General features: G+C 40.3%; 1 protein-coding gene and 1 long non-coding RNA gene across 2 annotated transcripts in view; one reads left to right on the top strand and one right to left on the bottom strand.

Moving 5' to 3' along the window:
• Positions 1–23,733, bottom strand: part of LOC116328960 (limbic system associated membrane protein) — a 1,233,629-nt gene that overhangs the window by 858,563 nt on the left and 351,333 nt on the right. The gene's annotated exons all lie outside the window — the stretch shown is intronic.
• On the top strand, positions 1,007–9,810 carry LOC120443641. The gene is made up of 3 exons (XR_005615556.1): positions 1,007–1,211; positions 1,894–2,051; positions 9,626–9,810. It is a non-coding gene; the product is annotated as an uncharacterized LOC120443641 (long non-coding RNA).

The following is a 23,733-nucleotide window of genomic DNA, read 5'->3' as shown; positions in this document are numbered from 1 at the left end:
CTTTGAAAGATTTTTCGGTAATGGCTCACCGCCAGACAAAATGTTTTAACTAATAAAAGTGAAAGTCTTGAAGTGTAAAACGTACAAACAAAGCAAAATGACAGAATGACATTGGGTTTCTTTGTCAAGACAACCAGCATGCAGACATGCCAGCTTGTTTACTGAATCTTTTTGATGTATAGAAAATATATCAGAATGAGGATTCACAGACAGAAATAAAAAAAAGTTTTAAAACTAAAAGCAATCATTGTCATTTTATTGCAAATAATGGCGATACTAAGTACTAGCACAAGACAGTAATGTGTTTTTTTTTTAAATTCCAAATGCACTATGTCATTACACTGTTATTAGCTTAATATCTGAATGAGCATTTATGCTGAGGGGGAAATGAGGGAATACTGGGGACATCAACTTTTAGAGTGCAGCTAATAGCTGACAATAATAGAGGGTAGGTTTTTAAATAATTTCTACAATTAGCACTTACCCACATTAGGAACAGCATGCCTAATTTGATTACTGACTGTGTGTGAAAGTCAAGCCATACAGAACTCTGCTAGGAGAGAGATAACACCAGCCAAATTAAGACTTCATATTTAAAGCTTGAGTGGCTTACACTTCCTCTTTAGTTGTCTGCTTTAACCTTTGGTCCTTGTAAGATCAGACAAGACAGAATGCAAAAACTGAATAGAGTCAGAATTAAAATTTGGTTCTTGGCACACAGCATCTGTGCTCTCAGTACTTTCACCCACTCATTTATAGAACATGATGAGCCTATAGAGCAGGGGTGTCGAACTCCAGGCCTCGAGGGCCGGTGTCCTGCAGGTTTTAGATAACATCCTGGGTCAACACACCTGAATCAAATGATTAGTTCATTACCAGGCTTCTGGATAACTGCAAGACACGTTGAGGAGGTAATTTAGCCATTTGAATCAGCTGTGTTGGATAAAGGACACATGTAAAACCTGCAGGACACCGGCCCTTGAGGCCTGGAGTTTGACACCTGTGCTATAGAGAGTTCCTCTACATGCTAAAGCTGCTTGCTGGGAAAGGTTTAAAATAGAAATAAGGGGTGAATATTCTAATCTGTGATGTTCTTCCGTGACTTGTTGTTGTTATTATATGACAAAGACGTAAATATGTCAATGAGCAGTGGTGTCGTAAGAGACAGGGCTATCAGCACCAGCAGTTAGCATTGACAGTCAATGGCTAAGGTGAGTATAGTGAGCATTAATGAATTCATATGACTGTGACTCTCTGTTAAGCACCTCATTTATTACCTAAATAATAATGAAATATTATTATTAATTGTCAATTATCAATTTAAATATTCAATTTATTCCACTGAAGAAAGGAAATTATCCTTCATTACTTGCAAAGCTGATGTTTTTGCCTCGATAACATAGTTCCTCCCTCGTCTTCATCACAGAAGCAGCAGAAACGGCAGTGAGATTAGACACTCTCCATCCTTTCAGAATCTACTTTTGAGCTAATTATCATAGTCTTTGTTTTCATTATGATTGCATATGGTAGCATCTCGTTATCTCTTCTGTTATAATAAACACATTTTCCCTAACCCAGTGAATAAATAGATCAAATGTTTGTAGCTATGTTTTCAGCGTAGGTGAACAGCTGATTTTACAATTAGAGAACAAGCATTCATTTTGCCTCCATCAGCATCACCATCCTCATCTTTGTTCTGCATCTATGAGGCTGACAGTAATGAAACCAAGGCCAAACTATTTGAGATAGTAACACAGCTGTTGGAGCCATGATGAAGGCCACAGATTGGTTTGTTCATTTGTACACTGTAAACTAAATTCATGAATATTTTGAACACTGCTTAAAAACTCGAGCAGCTCATTGTACCCTCTCTCTTTCCACTCTCATCTCCAGAGTGCTTTCCCAGTGCTCTGCTCTACCCTCTTCTCTCCAAGCTCCCTCCCGTGTGGTCTGCAGACACCATCAACAGCCTTCTTGTGTAGCTACATGAGAGCCTGCATGAGATTCCTGGTTAGCTGGTACCCACCACCAACCAAGTTTAAAGTGTTCCAGTGAGTAAACGAAAAAACGAGAAAAACGAAACAACAACAACAAAAAAACCCAGTTCTAACTCTAAGAACACGGACAACAACTGAAGTCATGCTTTTCACTTGGGAGTGCTGAACTGGACTCTGAGGCTTGGATCCAACAAACAGAATCATATTCTACGAACAAAGTCATGACTGACAACCAGCTGGGTACAGCAGTGTAGAAGAGCAGAAAAGCGAGTAATTGGGTTTCACACCTCTTGGTTTCTATTAGTTATGCTGTACACACACTGGCTCTGACATAACTAAAAAGTTAATAATTATAATTATTCCAATATGATCACCCATTTTTTTTGACTCAAACATCACTGTACATGAGAGAATTCAAACCTCCTGCCATTCACACTCTCAACAACCACATGCACCAATACAGTGTAATTAATAAACAAATATTATACTGACTCTTCAACAACAATCCTCACATAACCATCTTAAAGCTGAGATTTTAAGAATTATTATTTTTGTTGTTGTTGTCAAAAAAGTTTGGGGCCCGGATAGGCTAAAAACATCACTTCCCCAGTTAATGATTTATACAGTTGACTACAATTTTACACTCTGTTGCATTAAAAACCTTCGAGTACAACAATTATTCTGCACAACCTCTTTTTTGTGGATACAAAATCACTGCAATTAATTAATTACAGAACAGGTAAGCAGAGCAGTTGTGGTCAGAAAATAGCCAGACGTGTTTCCCCACAGCTCAGTTGATGGGAGGCTTGGAGAAAATAACCACTTCATTAAGATTCTATAAAATCCACAATTAACCCAAAGTGGAAAACAAGGCCAGACTGGTTAAACAGGAAAGATGCAATAAAAAAATCTACAGAGGGACTGAAACAATAAAATGCTGTATGTGTCAGGTTTTATCAACAATATACAAATTGAAAGCCGCAGCTAAAGCTATTCCGTTTAATTTTCCATTAAGATATGTGATTCACTGACACGGCCCAGGTAAAATAACTTGATACTAAGTGTGGCTGCATCTCTTTAAGGCTTATTTTAAACCTATCATCAGTCCAAGCATGATAGCAAAGAAGAGTATAACAACATGCAGTAACTACAAAGATATGAAATGATTAAGGTTGTGAGGTGTCAGCTGAAAACTATAATGAGGTAAAATATTAGCGTGATTTGAAACCTCTGGAGAATAAAGTGTCATCCACTTTGATGAAATATGGTCCAACTTCATGCTGCTTAACCAAAATTTACATATATAACATTTTTTTAAATAGCTGAGTGTTATTCTGACTATTATTTTCCTTCAATTACATTTTACTTGAGGGAAAAAACAGAAAACTAATATTCAGCAAGTGTTAACAATATATTGGTGCTTTATGTATGCTATTTACAATGACATCATGTTCATTAAGACTAGCCTTCTTAAGTATGTTGACTTACTGCTTGAGATCTTCCAGATATGATGTTTGAAGTCAACATAAGCATATCTGATACATCCCAGTAGGACATATATTTTTGTTTACTCTGCTGCTGGACAAAACTAAGAATAATCTAGAACTCCTGCCGGTTGCTTCGAACGGCCTCATTAATCGTTTAGGAAAGTTGTGAGTTAATGAAAAGCTGATCAAAGGCACGTGCAACCAGATGTGTTGATCAGACTCCAACAGCCTTCAACAGCCAGGAAAGTTTTAGTGTGTTTTTCATTATTGTGTGACAGAAACCTCTTTGTGGGGGATATTAATCTTGAATTCAGTTATAAATGTTTGGTTTTAGAATGATTATTCTAGACTGAAATGTACTGCTACTGAACCCCTTATCTTTTATCTTTTTGGGGGTTTTTTCGTTATAACTCCACCCACCCACCAAGAAAACACAGGCAGGACACATACACTATTGAGAAGTAGTTTTACAAATTCAACCATCTCTGCATTTGCTAAACTGAAGTGTTCAATTTCTTAAGAGACAGAACAAAATTACAATGAATCTCTTGTGAAGATGTTTCATATTTGACCTTTGGTCTCAATTAGAGTGCAGTCTGCTTCACACCAGTGACCACAGAATAAATGAGACATTCATTGCTAGTGTTCACAGAGAGTGATGGAGATCAGGGGAGAACTTCACTAAGCCCACACAACACGGAGAGCAACTTGGCCACAAGAAAGAGGGAAAGTTAAAAGTAGGACAATATTAGCATGATTCAATATGGAGTCCGGGTTCTAATATGTGATGGCACAGTGAAGCGTATCACAAAAGTGAGAGGTTAAAGGATGAGGGTCAGACTGTGGTTGAGTCATCACGCAGACAGTGAAACTGTCATTTGGCCTGGTGCACTGAGTGTCCCTACTGGACAGGATATATAAATATCCTACAATTTAATTACGTAATTATTTTTTTTAAATGATCAGTTGCGCTCATGTGAAAAATAATTTTTCTCAATGCAAGTCCTGTGAAAAACTACGTCCACTCTTACTGCTTCCATAGTTATTAAGTAGCAGCCAGAAGGAGCTAATGAAATGCATTTGATTTATCGATTATCAGCAAGTGTGAGAATCTGTATAAATGCGGAGGTTTTGGCAGTTTTCCAGTCTGGAGCATTAAGGGGTGTGCTAACACAATGGCACATTCCTTCCAGGGAATGGACATCTCTTTAAATTCACTCCAAGGTCACAACATGCAGCCAGGGCTCCGAATGTGAAAAAAAACAACCCAAAACAAAAAACCCTCAAGTGCTAAATCTCAGATTCTACAGGCCTCAGTTAGCGTGTTAAATGTTAAAGTTCATGACAGTGCAATTAGACCTTTGCCTCGACACTCAGCACTCTTTTCAGCTTAACAGACTGGTACAGTATCAGCATCAATGGGAACGTTGCACTAACTGATCTGTCATGTCAACAGGACTACATCAGCTGCAAAAGTATGTGAGCCCAAGGTGTGTGCGTGTGTTGATGCCTGTTTGTGTGTGTTTGCCTGTTTTCCTTTACATTACTTTTTACATATTTCTATGATATAATGAAGAACCAGTGCAAGTAAATACAGTTGTGGCTCTCTTCATCAGTGTGTATTATATCCAATCTCCCTTCCTTCACACTCAACCAGTCCAGCAGATGCTTTTCTTAAAAGCTCAATCATTTGGATCACTCACTTCTACTGTGAAGGCCCCTACATTTTATCCAGGCATTCAAAGGAATGAGCATGAGAACTGCTACAAAACGTCAGAAACTTCTTTAGGAAGTTTGTCACCTCTAAATCAAATGGCAGCAGATGGCCGCCCCTCCCTGGTTCTGCTGGAGGTTTCCTCCTGTTAAAAGGGAGTTTTTGCTTCCCACTGTCGCCAAAGTGCTTCCTCATAGGGGGTCATATGATTGTTGTTTTCTCTGTATGTAACACATGCGCTGGTTGTGCGCATGCGTCAACCAGCGTGCAGCCTGCTACAGTCGCTCCAGCCTTTTCTTTTAGTTTAGCTCTTTTTCTTACGTATTCTTTTTTTCCTGACTTGTATTTTACTATTATATTTTACTCAATCATGGATTGAGAGAGTTTTTCTTCTTCTGTGGCCGTGGAACTGCTATTTATCAAGGAACAGGACCGCGGCACACAACGGACTGTTTACTCCAGAGATCAGCTGATCGCCCTGAATCGCTGAATTACCAGCTGAAATTTGGAGGAAAACTTCGGGATGCAGAGGTCAGGACAGAAGAGTATAAAAGAAGGAGACGGTGAGACAACGGAGGCTCAAGCGAGGAGGAGGTATAAACCGTGTCTGCCGTCTATCGTGATGGGAAATGTGAGGTCCTTAGCGAATAAAATCGACGAGCTCTCAGCACTGGTACGGAGTCAGAGGGAATACCAAGAATGTAGCCTGATGTGTTTCACCGAATCATGGATGCACCAGGATATTCCCGATGAGAATGCTTCAGTGGAAGGCTTCCACACTGTTCGGGCGGACAGGGACAGCATCGCTAGCGGTAAGCGGAAAGGAGGTGGGCTTGCTGTTTTAGTTAACAACCGGTGGTGTAACCCTGCCAACATAACAATCAAGGAAAGGATTTGTTGCCCGGACATTGAACTGTGTGCTGTAGGACTCAGGCCGTATTATTTACCAAGGGAATTTTCTCACGTGATCTTGGTGGCTGTTTATGTTCCTCCCTCTGCTAACCCCACAGCTGCATGTGACACTATCCACTCTGCCATAGCCTGGTTACAGACTCAGCACCCGAGTGCCTTTATTGTGATCTCGGGTGACTTCAACCATGTATCACTGGACAACACACTTCCAACATTCAAACAATATGTGGACTGTCCCACCAGGGGAGAGAAAATTCTAGATCTGCTGTATGCTAATGTAAAGGATGCATACAGCCCTCCTCCCTCCCCCACTTGGTAGGTCAGATCATAACCTGATTCACCTCACCCCCGCTATGTGCCAATTGTGAGGAGGGAACCTGTGACCACGAGGAGCGTTAGGAGGTGGTCAGAGGAGGCCTTAGCGGAACTACAGGACTGTTTCGAGGTGACTAACTGGGAGACACTCTGTGAGCCTCACGCTGAGGACATCAATGGGCTTACTGAGTGTATCACAGACTACATAACTTTCTGCACCGACTCCATTGTTCCAACTCAGACTGTTCATTGTTACCCAAATAACAAGCCGTGGGTGACTAAGGACATCAAAGCCCTCCTCAACAACAAGAAGAGGGCTTTCAGAGAGGGCAATAAAGAGGAGGTGAGGAAGGTCCAGGTGTTACTAAAGGACAAGATCAGAGAGGCTAAGGACAATTACAGGAGGAAGCTGGAGTGGAAACTCCAGCAGAACAGCATGAGAGAGGTGTGGAAGGGCATGAAGACCATCCCTGGATTCAGGCCAACCAACAGCAGGGGAGCTGAGGGAGGTGAGGATAGAGCTAACGAGTTGAATCTGTTTTTCAATAGATTCGACACCACAGTGTCTGCTCACACCCCCACAACCTCACCTGTAGTCAGCCTGGAATCCAGAGCCACACCACTGTGCCAGCCTCTCTCTTCCCATAGCACTGTTGCCTCCTGTGAGATTCCTGACACCCCTCCCCCACCCATCACCTTCACTCAATACCAGGTGGAGATGCAAATGAGGAGACTTCACTCAGGCAAGTCTGCTGGACCAGACGGAGTGAGTCCCCGCGTCCTCAAGGCCTGTGCCCCCCAGTTGTGTGGAGTCTTTCATAAACTGTTTATGCTGAGTCTGAGTCTGCAGAGGGTACCAGTGCTGTGGAAGACATCATGCCTCGTCCCTGTACCAAAGACGCCACGTCCCAGTGGCTCCCAGGATTACAGGCCCGTGGCACTGACCTCCCACATCATGAAGACCCTGGAAAGGCTCATCCTGGACCAGCTGCGACCCATTGTCAGACCACCACATCTGGATCCCCTTCAATTTGCCTATCAGCCTCGTCTCGAACTGAGGACGCCATCATCTACCTGCTTGATCGTGTCTACACCCACCTGGACCAGCCAGCGAGCACTGTGAGGGTCATGTTTTTGACTTTTCCAGTGCTTTCAACACCATCAGGCCGACCCTGCTGGGTGATAAAGCAGCGATGCAGGTGGATGCTTCACTGGTGTCCTGGATTGTTGATTACCTGTCAGGAAGACCACAATATGTATGTCTCCCACAGTGTGTGTCTGACAAGGTGATCAGCAACACAGGGGCACCCAGGGACTGTCTCTCCCCTTCCTCTTCACCCTCTACACCACGGACTTCAGCCACTGCACAGAGACCTGCCATCTTCAGAAGTTTTCTGATGACTCAGCGGTGGTTGGATGCATCAGCAGGGATGATGAGACGGAGTACCGGGCTGTGGTCGACTCCTTTGTCACGTGGTGTGAGCAGAATCACCTGCAGCTCAACATGGCAAAGACCAAAGAACTGATCGTGGACTTCAGGAAGACCAGGAAACACTTGACCCCTGTTTCAATCCAGGGGGTCAGTGTTGACATTGTGGAGGATTATAAATACCTTGGAGTACACATTGACAATAAACTGGACTGGGCTAAAAACACCAAAGCACTCTACAGGAAGGGCCAGAGTCGTCTCTATTTTTTGAGGCGACTGAGGTCCTTCAACATCTGCCACAAAATGCTGAGGATTTTCTACGAGTCTGTTGTGGCCAGTGCGATCCTCTATGCTGTGGCATGCTGGGGGAGCAGGCTGAGGGTCGCAGATGCCAACAGACTCAATAAACTGATCCGTAAGGCCAGTAATGTTGTTGGGATGGAGCTGGACTCCCTCAAGGTAGTGTCGGAGAGGCGGATGCTGTCCAAAATAAAGACAATGTTGGATAACACCTCCCACCCACTCCATGACATGCTGGTCAGTCACAGGAGCACGTTCAGTGAGAGACTGAGATTACCGAAAAGCACCACTGAACGTCACAGGAAATCATTCCTGCCTGTGGCCATCTCCCTGTACAACGCATCTGCTTAACATACTGGTTACTGCCACAACTACACGGTTCTTTCCCGCTATTTATTATTGTGTGACTTATGTATATATATATATATATAGAGATATATATATTTATATATATTGTACTATTCTTAGTTAGCGTGTTGTCTGTTTTGTTAATGTTGGTGTATAATGGAGCACTGTAACAAAGAAATAATTTCCCCCAGGGATCAATAAAGTATTCTGATTCTGATTCTGAAAAACAACCTCTTTTTTCATCTGTCTACCTTACAAGGGTCTACCTTACAATATAAAGCATCTTGAGGTGACTGTTGTGATTTGGCGCTGTACAAATAAAATTGAATTGAATTGAATTAAAAGCTCTCTTTCATGAACATCAGTAGTATATCTGATGTTGTACCACAGACATGTTATTACTGATAAAACTCCACAGACACGAACTACACCCTTTTTGGCTCCTACCTCAAAGCACACTGTGCGCTGTCGATCCAACGTGCGGCACCACAATAATATTCAGTATTTAGTATTTACTGTTATATTCACATACATCATCGCGATGATGTTGTTTATTATATTGCTCTGTTTTTTTGCTTGTTTTCTCTTTTTTCTTTTTCAACAGGTGATCCAGGTGATTGATATATGTATTTTTTGTCTGTTTGTTTTGTTGGTTTATGTTTTTTTTTGCCCTTTATCAACGTTCCTCTTCCCCGCTGTTTTTCTTTCCCTCTTTCTTTCTCCCTTTTCTTTCCCCCAGTCATGTCTGTCCCGTGTGTAGCAAGCGAAAATAAAATAAACAATAAAAGCAAAGGTGAATCAAATAGACCATTACGGCAAGGCTGGGATGGTAAAGTAAAGTAAATCCGTTGGGCATCTTTCTTCGCCTTTAGACAATAATTCTGATGGCAAAAGAACCAAATGGGACAGGCAAAAAAGAAAAAAAAAATACTGATAAAACTTTGCTTGTCATGCTTCTGTGCTGTACTTCAAAATGATGACCCGCTACTAAACAGGAATACTACAGGGCTAAAGTTTGTGATTTTGCACAGAAGTCAAACACTGAATATGATCCATCAGAAATGAGCTAATGAACCATCACAGCAGAGGTGATTTTTGACTAATCTGTTTTTTGTCCTCACAGACAGCTAAACACTGGAACCAACAGTCTGGAGAAAATCTCTCTTCTTCTTTAACAATCAATCAATCAGCCCCCCGTCCTCCTCCTCATCTGTGAATAAAGATTTCAGCTGCTGGTTGTCTGGTGGGGAAAAAAAATTAACAAATAAATGTGGAGATGAAAAAAATTGATCATAAAACTGAATGCATTCAAATAAAACTCACCATGCAGTGTATCTCCTCAAAAGTCTCTCATTTTGTTCTCTCATTTTTTTCATCCTCTCTGGGTGAGCCAAGTCTTTTTTTAAATTAATGTTTCAGATCCCATCAGAACATTTCTATCATATTTTACATCTGTAAAATCTGTCATATTTCTGAATCTCATATCTACGGAAAATGATTAGGGCCACTGGAACAAAAAGTGCAGATGTCTTTTTTTCAGAATTTAAATTAAAGTCAGAATTCTAAGACAAAAAAACAAAACAACACATCCACACTATTTTTTTCCAGTGACCTTAATCCTCTTCCATACATATCCAAGAATATATTATAATATATAATCATATTATAAGTGTGAAAATTTATTTTTACTTAACTAGCTGTAAAGCACCAGAAAATCCTTGTTATCCTCAGTTTTTTTTTCAGTTTTTCATACTTCATTAACAACGTGTACGGCAGTCTTTTCAAGCCATGCCTTTGTAAAATGTCTGTACAATTTGATGCAGTTGTTGATGGAACATCTTATTCATTCATGCAACACTAACCATCAACTTCTTTGTTTTTATAATTATTTTGCGTATAATAATTTTTTGAATGATGATTACCATTCTACGGAGCCCCTCTGATGACATGGTCCAAAAAATAAATAAATTGTGGCCACAAAATATTACTTCATGGGCATGAAATGGGTATAGCGTGCCCACGAAATACTTATTTGTGCCCACGAAATACTATTTCGAAGGCACGAAATAGGTATAACGTGCGCACGAAATGCTAATTTGTGGGCACAAAACACTTGACTGATAACCGTGATCCTTCCCAGGCCCTTGCAGTTGGTTGACAATAAAATCTATCCCGGCGTCCAGGTCGTACTTACGTCTGTAAAGCAACTGGGCTCTCAATATCCTATTTAAATGTCTCTCCGTAGTAATGGTTCCTGGCATTGCCAGACTTTTCAAAATGCATTTGTAGCTCATTCCCAGCCTAAAATAAAACTCAATCATACTGTCTCTGTCCATGGTGTATAGGTTTAGCCTACTCTTATGCTTATGTCTCTACGCAGCTGTCCAGGAATTGTATCAATATGATGAGCACACGTCATCTATTCCGTTGCCACAAATGCGTAATTCGTTGCCACATTATACCCAATTCGTGCCCACAAATTAGCATTTCGTGCGCACGTTATACCTATTTCGTGCCCTCGAAATAGTATTTCGTGGCCACAAATAAGTATTTCGTGGGCACGTTATACTATTTCGAGGGCACGAAGTAGTATTTTGTGGCCACAATATATTTATTTTTTGGACCATGTCATCAGAGGGGCTCCGTACCATTCAGACCCTCTCTGATGTCTGTTTTCAATCATTTTTTCCAGCCCCTCCTTCCAAAAGCAGACCAGCTGAGGAGTTTTCAAAGGTGTCTGTGATTTTTTTTTCTGTCTCTATCTCTGTGTTAACCTCTTGTGTGTTTCTGTGTTATCAAGCTCCTTTGCAGACCACTCTATAGTGTTTACTTGAAAATACATTCAACGCTTTCAGTGCTCCCTATAAAATTTCTGACTTTACTGCACGTACAACATAATTTATCCTGAATAAGGGAATCTAGTTATCTAGCTTTTTCTCATTCTCAAGGCATCAAGTAATGCAGTTTTGCTAAAACCATTTGGATCTCGAAATTATACAAAAGTGTCCTTTGGGCTTGATGCACTGAATTTATGCAAGTGTTGTCATACTTACCATGTTGCTTGTGGAAACTGGTACAGCCCTCATTCACTGTGCTCACTCTTTCCTCTTGCTGTTTAACTCATATGATCTAAGTGCTCCTTCCTCACTGATATGACCACCAGTGCTCCAGTCACTGCATATTCCTAACGGTGCTTTTAAAAGCTAACCAGCTACCGTTGGCTTGAGCTGGACATTTGAAACAATGTATTACTGTAACTTTGATTTTGAATATATCTACTTATCTCTTCATTTATGTATTTATCATATTCCCGATTTCTTCTTTCCAACACCTATTAACAGGAATGCAGAGGAGACTTCAAGGTAATTAGTTTGTTTTCCTTGTTCAAACTCAACATCAGTCCATACGAGAAGAGAGCAGGGGTTTTGTAATGGGTGAAGGGGAATAACATTAAAAAGAAGGGGTAAAATACAATGAACAGTTAGCAGAATGTGAGATAAACAGGCAGGTTAAAAACAGGGAAATTGTAAAGAGTGATGTGAAGCATTTTAAGGTTTTAAAGAAAAGGATGGAGATGCAGGCTAACAGTACAGTCAATAAGTACACTTAAACTGTCAAGTGTCATTAAATAAGAGTTAGGGAAAAATCTTTAGTACTAGAATCTTAGCAAATGGGAAGCTGATGGTGCTCTGTAAATCAGTTGATCAACCATCCAAAGCCTATAAGAGTTTGATTGGTAAGTTTGTAAGGGGTTTTGTTCCTTGAGCCAGTGGCATTGAGCGAGTTCTAAATAATGCAATATCAAAAATTTCAGAGTAGAATTTAAAAGCCAATTTGAAAGGAAAAAGAGAGAGAGTAAGTGGCCAGAAAGCAATGCATGAAGGCATCAATCAGCAATCAGCAGTGATTTACATAATCGTGATCAAGCTAATGTCTCTTTAGCTGTGTTATAAGTAATGTTAAATATACTCCCCTATACCCAAATCTGAACAGATGATTGTTCAGCTCATCTCTTTATGGTTTAAATCCTGACTGTCTGTACCCAGTCAGACAGATAGATACATTTTATTAATCCCCTCAGGGAGATTCAGGTGTCCTATAGACAGAGTCAAAACATAAAATAAGCACAGGCTGAACATAAAACATCCACAATAGTTAAAAGCAATAAAATGCACGAGTAAAAAGTGCAAATCATCGCCATAAAATGAACGATCAGCATTATAAAATCTAATAGCAGCAGTGATAAGGGATCTCCTGAACAACCCAGTTTTACAGTGTAGGGATGGGAGCCAGTTGTGTGTGCTTCTCTGTCTGACTAGAATAACACAGAGGGGGTGAACGGGGCTGTTGAGGATGATATGCAACGTACTCCTCATACACCTCTGATGCACAGCCTCACCGAGGACGCGTACGATTCAGAGAGGAACAGAGCCAGAACAGGTTCCTTTGAGGTGCTAACGTTGCTCACGTAAACTCCCAAAACATAGTCTGCAAGCTTAACAAAATGTGGTCATTCTGTTAATTATATATGTGAAGGTGGGCTCCACCCTATCTTCCAAAGTAAAGCATCACATCAAGTAAAGCATCACATCAACCACATCAGTGTTTTCCTGGTATTTAAGCTGTAATGGGTCTAATGTTTATGGTCTCAGCAGGACAAGAGAGCCTTTTTTTAGTAATTAATCATTAGTCAACAGTTGCAACACTTGGGTACTGATACAAAACATTATGTCTTTGACAAGGTTGGAATCCATCCATCCATCCATCCATCCATCCATCTTCATCCAGCTTTATCCAGAGGTCCTGGGTCTGCCCGGGGCAGCAGCCTCACCCAAGCAGAGAAGCCCAGACCTCATCTCTCCCCAGCCACCTCCTCCAGCTTATCTCTAAGGGGAGGCCAGCCACCAGCTCATTTCTGCCGCTTGTATCCGCGATCTCGTTCTTTCCAGGCCAGCCGTGGCCATAGGTGAGGAGATATAATCTCTCGCCAGCGTGTCCTGGGTCTGCCAGGATTTGGAGGTGCTGATCCTCATTCCCGCTGCTTCACACTCGGCAAGACCCGAGAACTCCTCCAGTGCAGGAGCTGGAGGCCTCCACCTGATGAAGCCAACAGTACCACATCATCCGCAAAAAGCAGAGATGAGATTCTGAGGCCATCCGCAAAAGCGAAAGATTCTCTGAGGCCACCAAGCGAAAGCCCTCCGCCACTTGGCACCTAGAAATCCTGTCCATAAAAATTATGAACAGAACCGGTGACAAGGGCAGCCCTGGCGGAGCCCATCACCCACCGGGAATGAGTCCGACTTATTGCCGGCAATGCGAACCAAACTCTTGCAACGGTTGTATAGGGATCGAATGGCCCGTAGCAATGGGCCAGACACCCCATACTCCTCCCACAGGACACCCCGAGGGACACGGTCGAATGCCTTCTCCAAGTCCACAAAACACATGTAGACTGGTTGGGCAAACTCCCATGCACCCTCGAGTATCCTTGAGAGGATAAAGAGCTGGTCCAGTGTCCCTATTGCCAGTCTTGGCAGCCGGGGATCAGTCCGCCAGGGCCTCCGCTCCTGGCCGCCGCCCAGCACACAATGCACCCGACCCCTATGGCGCCTCCTGTGGGTGGTGGGCCTGCGGGAGGATGGGCCCATGTCTCCTCTTCGGGCTGTGCCCAGCCAGGCCCCATGGACTAAGGCCCGGCCACCAGACGCGCTGCCTCGGGCACCCTCCCGGGCCTGGCTCCAGGGCGGGCCCCGGTAACCCTATCCCGGGCAGGGTAAACTGTTCCCTCGATATTCTCTTCATAAGGGTCTTCTGAATCGCTCTTTGTCTGGACCCTCACCCAGGACTAATTTGCCATGGGAGACCCTACCAGGGGGCAAAAGCCCCCAGACAACATAGCCCCTGGGATCCCTGGGACACACAAACCCCTCCACCACGATAAGGTAGCGATTCACGGAGAGGTTGGAATCATCTTGAAATGAAGACTGAGACTGAATATAGTGTAAAGAAGCTTCATCAGCTGAACTGTACAGTTTTTAAGTAGCCTGAGACTTACCCCGTCCTTTGCCTTAGTTGTTCCACCTCAGCTCATCTCTCACCTGTCCCATACTAAAGAGCAGTTGAGCTAAAGCTGTCATAGAAAGTGCTAAAGCTGTGGTATCGAGGGTCATGAAGGAGGGGATAGGCCAGGAGAGGGCACCAGGTCAAGCCTGTTGTAAACCTTTGCCATCTCCATATATCCTGAAGTCTAGCTTCTTTCCCATTTGAAGCCATTGATGGTGTTCATTCCCCTCCACACGTCTTTGATGTTGTTGCATTGCAGTTTCCTCTCCAGCTTTCTTTATAGTCCCCTTTTGCCTGTTTCAGACTGATTTTCTTAAAATTTTCCTCTTCACTACCTTGAAAGCTTATAATAGACAATAGGCTCACTGATTCCTCATGACTGCCTAAAACTACTGAATCTTGTAGCGGTTTGAGTTGATGCTTTCCATCAATCTCCATGGTTAAAGCAGACTTGTATCTGTATCAAGCTCTTTGCCTTTAGCTTAGCTTTGGCTTGGCAGCCTCATAACAGCTTCTTCAAGAGATCCAGACTAACATGATTGATACCGTGTGCTGTGCATAAGGAGTGCATCTCTCTTATACATGATTTTACACATACTGTGAAAAATACTACACAAATGACACATCAATACACTGGAAACTCAGCTACAGTATAACGACTTGCTGCCTGCCAACCTGCCAACCTGGTGCATGCACCGTGTGCTACTGTATAATAAATGCAGCATAGAATTAGTAGCGATGGAGCCACTAAATTCCTAAATGAATGCTCTACAGGACATGTGGTACACACTGTAGTACAAAATGTTGTACACACTGAAAAGTCTATACAAACAAAATGCTGACACCTCTTAGTGGAAAGTATGCATGCATTTGTCAGTGGGATGTAAGGCTCTCGGCAGAATGAAATCATCAGAGATAAAAAAAAAAAAACTTGCACAAGTTTGGCTGCTCTGTTTAATTTGTGTTACATGAAATATGTATTTAACTATGTTATAACATATATTGGCACTGATGACTTAGACTGTTCATTTGTATTACCTTTGAAGACCAATAACAGTAATCAAATACAACACCCAAGAGATGATGATGAACCATTAACTCGCACATCAAACAAAAAAGCTAGAATGACTTCTTTCATCTGCTAAATATTGTCAAAATTAGAAACATCCTGTCTCAGAGTGATTCTGACAAACCAGCAGTGAATTTATTACATATGAACTGGACTGTTTCATTCTTTACAGAAAGCAGTTTCAGTGACCAGAGACCCACAGATGTTACTCTGTGTTATTACAAGTGTTTTCAAGGGTTAGCCCTCAAAACACTTGTCTTTGAGCCCACATAGACAAAGACGTGACACAGGTTACTCACAGAACTGCTACTGTTAAAAAGAAGCAGTGCTTCTACAACTTCAGGTGTTTGAAGACCTTTGGACTGAGACATCAAATCCTTAGGGGCTTTTACAGGAGCCTTCTGACAGGCTGCTTCACCACCAGCAACTACCATAAGGAGAGAGTGGTGTAAATGTTACAACACATCATTGGGTATTAGCTACTCTGTACACGACAAGGCTGGATTGGTAATCTGGCATAATGGGCATTTTCCCGGTGGGCCGACGCACTGGAGCAGCCTGAAAGGTCGCTGCAAACCAGCCTTACAAGCACTGACAGCAGCCTATTTGCTCATTTTCATTACTGACACTAGATTGCCCAATCAAATCTCTTAATGCGACCGACCCCTCCACTATCTTTGTAAAACAAAGTTCTGCATGGAAAAAGTGTTGAGAACGAGAAAAAAACCTATAAAACAGATGCAGCAAAATGTGTCAAATTAAACGACATGTGATATCGGTGCTGCTGCACAGTGAGCAGTAGTACTTGCAACAACTAGTAACCAGGCCTCACAGTCACAAAAGCATGCTGCTGCTAGCACCAGCTGTGGAGAAGTGAAGAAGAGACGGAGGAAGATGAAATTAACGTGGTAGGAAGATTGATAGAGGGATATAATTAGAAAGGGAGAGATTTTAGGGTTCAGGTAAAATGCTGTCTTTAAAATACCAACCTGATTAAAACTTGTTTCAATATTTATAATCAAACAAGACAGACAGACAGACACACAAACAAACAAACAAACAAACACACACACACACACACACACACACACACACACACACACACACACACACACACACACAAAGCAGTCATTTTTTTCCCAGTCCAGCCCTTGTACACGAGCTGTACACAAAGCAGTGCTTCAGGAGGGCCCTGAGAATTTTAAAAGACCGAATGCATCCACACAATTGTTTGTTCTGATGCCCTCTGGCAGAAGACATAGGATACACAAATCACCCACCAACAGATGAAAAAAGAGGTTGTTTTTGTGTTGTTTTTTCAGAAACCATGAGTCTGTTGAATAAAAATGAGCACAGAAAACACTTTGTAATAGACACTGTATGACTGCATGTGTGTGTCTGTGTATACCAACCTATAGTGCTTTACATTTGAACTAACAAGGGTGGATTTCTGAATTTTCACTTCATTTTCACTAGGACAAGTTTGTTTTCTCAAGTCTTAAAAATGTCACCATCACTGCTTTTAAGCTCAGTCAACCAAAGAAACCCTCTGAACAACAAAAGTGAAAACTACATGAAAATACTGTTCCTTAGCACTTTGCTAGACATGGCATTATCTAAAGAAGTCTGTGTTTTGTAAATGGGGAAGTCTGTCATAATCAGTAATTGTTGTATACTAAGCAATTAACAAATATGACTTCAAACTCATTGGTTAGATATTACTTACAATGGAAACGTGTGTGCACTCAGCAGATTGGTTAATATTTTTTTCTACAGAATTAAAATAAAATGGTCAAAAATGTTAATATGTTTTCTGCCAAAAGCAGGGAGCAGTTACCTGACATTAGATTGGGGCCAATTTAATATCAGGATAAGTATGTTTCTCAATTCTATGCTTTTTTGCTCTGAATAAATATGGCTGGTAATATTATAGTGTGTGTTTTCAGCTCTCCATCATCTGTCACTGCTGCTGTCACTTTGTAATGCACACTCCTAAACACCCACATATAGGTAACATCCAGAACAGCCTTCTGTAGCTGTCCTTCACCTGTGAGCACTGTTACTATTGTGCACGCACTGCAACTTATTAACACTCTGTCAATAGAGAGATAGTGTTGCTGTCAATTCTGTTTTGTTTTTGATTTCCTTTTTCACAATTTACATTGAATAACAGCGGCATCACCCTCATGCATGTTTTCACTTTGTTAGTTATATAAATACTGCCAAAACCAAAAAATTCACTTCCATTGCTGTAATCAAGAAGACAAAAGTATAAATGCAAGAACAAGCATGTAACAATCATGCTGGAAACACAGAAGAATTAAACACTGTATGTTCATTCCAACAACACTTTGGTAATTCTCATGTGGGGCTCAAGAGATTTCAATTTGGATGAGTAACAGACAGCTGGATATGGCTTAGAATGAGCCAATTTAACACCAGATGATAAAGATGAAGCTCCAAAATAGACTCTTTACAATGTCCAGTGCTAGATTTTCCAGATATAAAAGTAGACTTTCACAGAGTGGCATATTCAGTCCTACAGATTTTACATCACAAATTACAATTAAATAAGCAAAATGTACAAAAGATTCTCATTGCCACCTGGCAAACATCTCCAAACACACTAGCAAAACCATAGTTTATTTCAGCACAATTCAATTATGTGAAACAATTGGTCAAACCTGACTGACCTTCTGTTTTACACTCTATAAATTTAGTATAATACACACTTGCTACCTGATTTTATTGGTCTTTTTCTTAACATGAGATACAGAATTAAGGACTGGGAATACTGGAAGATACAAAACACAAAGTTTTCAGACAGAATATCATCATTTTAAAGAGTCATAAGATTAGCAACTTATTATTTATTAAGGGAAAAAGGCTGTCCCTTAATAAACCATGTCCTATGTGAAAAAGCAATTGTGCCAATACATTTAGTAAATCAAACACTGCCATTCATAACTATAAACTGCAATAAAACTGTCCTTATCCACAGGCTTTAGTCAAAGAACCCTCTATGATCCAACTGCAAACAGAAATGAATGAGTAAAAACACAAACTCGTATTTCTTGCCAAACTGAGTTTCTGCATGACTACAGTAAGCTGTTACACAGTAGAAGACCGAGTTACTTCAAGAGAAAACCCATCGTCTCACTGCTAATCCTGCAGAAAATTCATTTACTAATTTTACTGAAATTAGAGTTTGGTGGAACATTTTAGTGTTTTACATTTTGCATTATGCAGTCATGTCTAGACAAAAGGGTAAAAGTCCAAGCTGCAGGTTCATGTTAAATGAAAAATAATAGGACATCTTATTTTGAAAATCTTGTCAACAGTCCCAATATTTATTTTTGTTGACAACATAAATGTTACAATGTCTTTAATCTGTACCTCAGTGGTGCAAATTAACAGTACAGAGACAACATTTCTTACTTTGAGTGTCTATGATTTTGTCACTCGTTTTGATCTCCAGAGCAAAGTTCCCAAGAGGGCTGAGCTTTGCAAAGGCAAACAAACACCTTCAAACACCTTTTTTATCGACAGAATATTTTCAAGTGTATAAACTTAGGATGTCTTTTATATAATTTTTTCCAAGTCTTTGTTTGTGGGTTTGTTTGCCTGCACATCCATATTCATTTGTTTCCCCTGTGGACATTTAATATACCGCTCAATGCTTCCTGCATGAAGCTTTGCTTGGGGTTCTAAAGTTTCATTCAGAGCAAAACATGCTGACTAAAACACACCAGCTGAATGTGTCCTGCTTTCCTTCAGTGTTTATGTGACATGTAGATGCTAACTAATTAGTCTTTAAGAAACCTTCAAACAGATTTCCTGTATTTGCTCTCTATGCCACAAAAGGACAAGTTAACACTGTGAGGTTTACCATCAGTGATGACCCCAACAATTACAGCAAGGGCAAACCACTGCAGAAGAATTCAATGAAATCTTTAATTAAAAGAAATGCATCTTGTACAGCCATTTAAATGAGTGTAGGTCAAGCAAACTTCATTACACACCATTATTAAAGAGCAGGTTCAGATTCAAACGTTTGTCCACTCATGTTTATAAGCTGCTGACCTCTAGGTGTCTTATTTTATAATTAATCTCCAGCTCAGAATGTTTCTCCTCCAGCAAAACTTTGGGGAAGTTGCACTCATGATTAATTGTAGTAAAAACTGTAATTTCAGAAGAGGCACTTGGAGAAGTTCAGGGTCAAAGTGGCTGGAGACACAATGGACAACATTTGGTATACGCCATTATAGGACAAGTGGTACATAAGGACATAAGTGGTTTTAATAATGAACATTCAATATTTAACAAAAAAAATTCTATTGGAAATTAAAAACAAAGTTTTACTAAGCAAATCATGTAATGTATATCAATAGAGTAACTAAAGTAACTAAAGTCAAAAGTTACTTTTCATATTGAAATAAAAGCACTGTATGTGCATTATTTCACTACATGAACATAAACACTTCTAATCCTCAGCTACAAATTATTTAAATTATAATTTAGAGCATTTGTTTGTCAGCATGATTAAAAGTCAACTAAAATGTCTCACCATACATAACAATGCCTTTTCTTACAAAGCTAAACCACTGGCTTTCTCTTTTAGTGAAGGCTTTATGCCGATCCACCTGCACATCTATTCGGGTGCTACAAGGATTATTAAAGAGAAACGCCCTCCTTTGTCTTCATGTGTGCCTTCCTGTGTGATTTCATAATTGGCCCCGGAGGAATGAGAACTGGAGATGCTATCAGCAAACTGGCTTCAAGAGAAATGCTGTCTTTTAACACCAAACTACTGTGATGCACACACCTCCTCACTACTTGGGGCTGATATTACAGAATCCTATTAGCACACTGCCCATGTTTCATTCTGATCTTCTGTCACAGCCCAGAGAACACAGACTGCTGGGAACAGTTGTGTTTAACCTGTGCATGTTAACATTGCTCAGTACACCATCTACATCAGCGCTTCTCTGACCTGTCAAAAAACCATCAGTGAGCTTCAAGACACACACACACACACACACACACACACACACACACACACACACACACACACAGAGCAATATCAAGTAAAAAGACAACAACAACAAAAAAACCCCGCCTTTGCTTTACTTAAGATCTGAGATTTGGGGGATTAGTTATGTGTGAACATAGTGGTGCAAATATAGAACGTCTCAGTCTTTCAGAGGAGTTTGCAGAGCCTCTGGTCTGAAGAGCATCGCTATCAACTTTTTTTGTGTGAAAGAGAGAGAGTCATAGCTCCTTATTATATAAATTTGCCTATTAAAAGATAGAGAAGAGTTCTGTAAAGGTGACATAGAAAAAGACGATAAAGAAGATATCTTTAGGCATGAATGTGCTTTTGATATCTACAACATTCAGTCACAAAGAAGTTAGCAAAATAGACTAATTCTTATATAGTGCTTTTCCACTCAACTTGAGCACTTAAAGCCATTTTCAAACAACATGCCTCACTCACCCATTCACACCAGCAGATTTTTCTGTGCAGACTTTTTTTCTGTGGACGTCAATACATTAGCATTTTGCAGACTGGAGCAGCCAGGGATTGAACCAACAACCTCTGCAATTAGTAGATGACTCCTCCTGAGCTACACCCGCCCCAAAGTCAGCATTTTAACTTGTTTTTTTTGCTCCATCTCAGTCAGTGTAGCTGTTGAAACTAATCTGCAATTAGTTTATTTCTCTCGTAGGAGAAAAGACTGATCTGATCTGTGCCAGGCTGTCTGTGCCAAGTCCGCCTGGCATGGAAGCACACATGAAGGGCTGGCCTGGTGTCAGGTTTGAGATGAGGTAGGAAAGGCTTAGTATTATTAGCAGATGGAGTCCGGATAGAACAATGTTTAGTTCTCAGTAGGCAGCAGAGAAGAGACCAAAAGACTGAGGTCTTCTGAAAGGATTAAGTGTTAAAAAATGTGCATATAAGCAGCAGCAGTATATCAGTTAAATGAAACATGTTTTAGTGAATTGTTGTCTGTGGACCAGTTTTATCATGATTATAAAAACAAAAATAGAAGAAAATGTGTACTTCAAGAACAGTAAAAGTTTTTTTGTTTGTTTGTTTTTATTAACCAATGGTGGCTCAACATTTGAGAAAAAAAGGTTTTGTAAGATTTTTAGATCTCCCAGTATCTGTAGCACTTAGGTTGTCCCATACACATTCAGTTCTTGGATATTTTGAAGCAGATGTGTCCATGGAAGAGTAACAGAGAAGGATTTAGTGAGGAAACAAAAAAAAAAGCAGAGAATTTAATCTGTTAAGGAAGTTCCTATAACAACACAAATGTAAGTCAAATGTTTCAACTTGGTGAAAATTGAAGTAGCATTGGTGCTGGCTTTTTGTTAATGTTATCTTTTTTTTCCCCCATAAAATCCATCAAAATGTAAAAGAAATAAAGTATTTGATCATTTAAAATATTTGTATTATTATTCAAAAGTTATTAAACACGTAGTTTTCAATTTAAATGTTATATTAAATTCTATAAATTCCAAAAGTCAGTCCTGCATTCCTTGACCAATCCTTTTTTCACAAAAAAACCACCATATGATTTTTGCACACTTTTTTGAGTCATCTTCTACTCTAGTCTCTAAAAAGCACTTCTATCATGTATTGCGAGGCACATGAGGAGCTCTGTTAGATTTGAGAAAGTAACTATAATAATGTCATTTTGAAGGTGTCAGGGTCAATGTGGCTTGATCTTTTTGAGAGATCAACTCTGAAAAGGCTCTCCACGTTCTCACAATCTGAGAACAACATGCACCCCGCCATTACGATACTGCAGAGTGAGAAAAAGAGTGAGAAAAAACCCCACTTTCATACAAACCTCGAAAGACAGACAACCCTTAGCCTTACAAAAGCACATGAAACCAATCTAATGAAGTTAAAATCTAAATTTACTTTTCAAAGAAATCATATGTACATCTCAAGGAAGAAGCATGGAAATGTTCATGTGCTACATTTTATTGTAGCATTAGATCTTTTGTCATTCTTCTGATTTGTTTCAGTTTATTTCAATTTGGAAATATGCCTTCATTACATAGTCAAACCCCATAAAGAATATGGTCATCGTGGTACTTTATTTCTCCTGGATAAAGTCAAAAATCAAAAGAGTGAGCAAAAATGAAGTTTGGTATGCCTATAATAACCTGACACAAGTCTGTTTTATAAATTTCATCCCATATGTTTCCTGTAGCACTGCAACACTCCAAATCAGAATATTTCCTCACTCGTACTTAAGAGTAAGCAATATGTTCTTTTCATCAGATACTGTTCCACTGCTTACCTACAGTAGATATTGCTTTGGAAACTTCTGATGCTGGCCTTTTTGATGATGTTGCAAAAAAGGTTTCCTTCTGATTACTCTTCAGTGTAGATCCCTTTGGGATACACCACTCAGCTAAACCTCACTGTAAATCGTTTCCTCTTTGCTTTGCCTCCCTTCCACCATATGTTTCCTTTAACTTGCAGTTTTTTAAAGACTTCACACAGTGAAATAGTTAAATGTTTATTTTCCTTACCCTTTACAAGTTTGCAGGCCTCAGGTAACATTTTTTCATGTCAGTTGCTTTGAAGTTTTGTGTTACAAGATTTAAAGCATTATAGAACATGTGTTAGTAGTTTGTGATTTGCGGTGGTATTTTTTTAAACCTGGATTACAATTACAGTGAATTAGGAAACATTTCAGGTAGAAAAGTGTTGAATAAACAAATGTTAGCAGCACACCAAATGTGGGAAAAGGACTATTGCATCTGCTTCAAGGGTTAGAGGTTCTTCCTTAGAAAAATAGTATTTGACTCATTTATGGTTTGCACTTAATTGCACTATTAAGTTTAAACTGATTAGTTTCTCATGTTCAGTCTACACTACTTATCAGAGTGAAAACCTGTCTGTGTTTTGTTTTGTGCAGTAGTGAGAACTGTTGTATCAGCATGTTCTGAATCAACTCCGTTAGATGACCTATTGCCATGTTTGCTTCACATGGTAGTTAGGTGATGGGAAGTGTCTTTTTGTGCCCAAAGAGTTTGAATTTTTGTTTCATGACAGCAGAAAATCTTTTCCC

This window comes from Oreochromis aureus, linkage group 14, assembly GCF_013358895.1.
Source record: "Oreochromis aureus strain Israel breed Guangdong linkage group 14, ZZ_aureus, whole genome shotgun sequence".
Classification (NCBI taxonomy): domain Eukaryota; kingdom Metazoa; phylum Chordata; class Actinopteri; order Cichliformes; family Cichlidae; genus Oreochromis; species Oreochromis aureus.
Note: the sequence above shows the minus strand (reverse complement) of the source record. Positions and strands in the feature narration are given on the sequence as shown.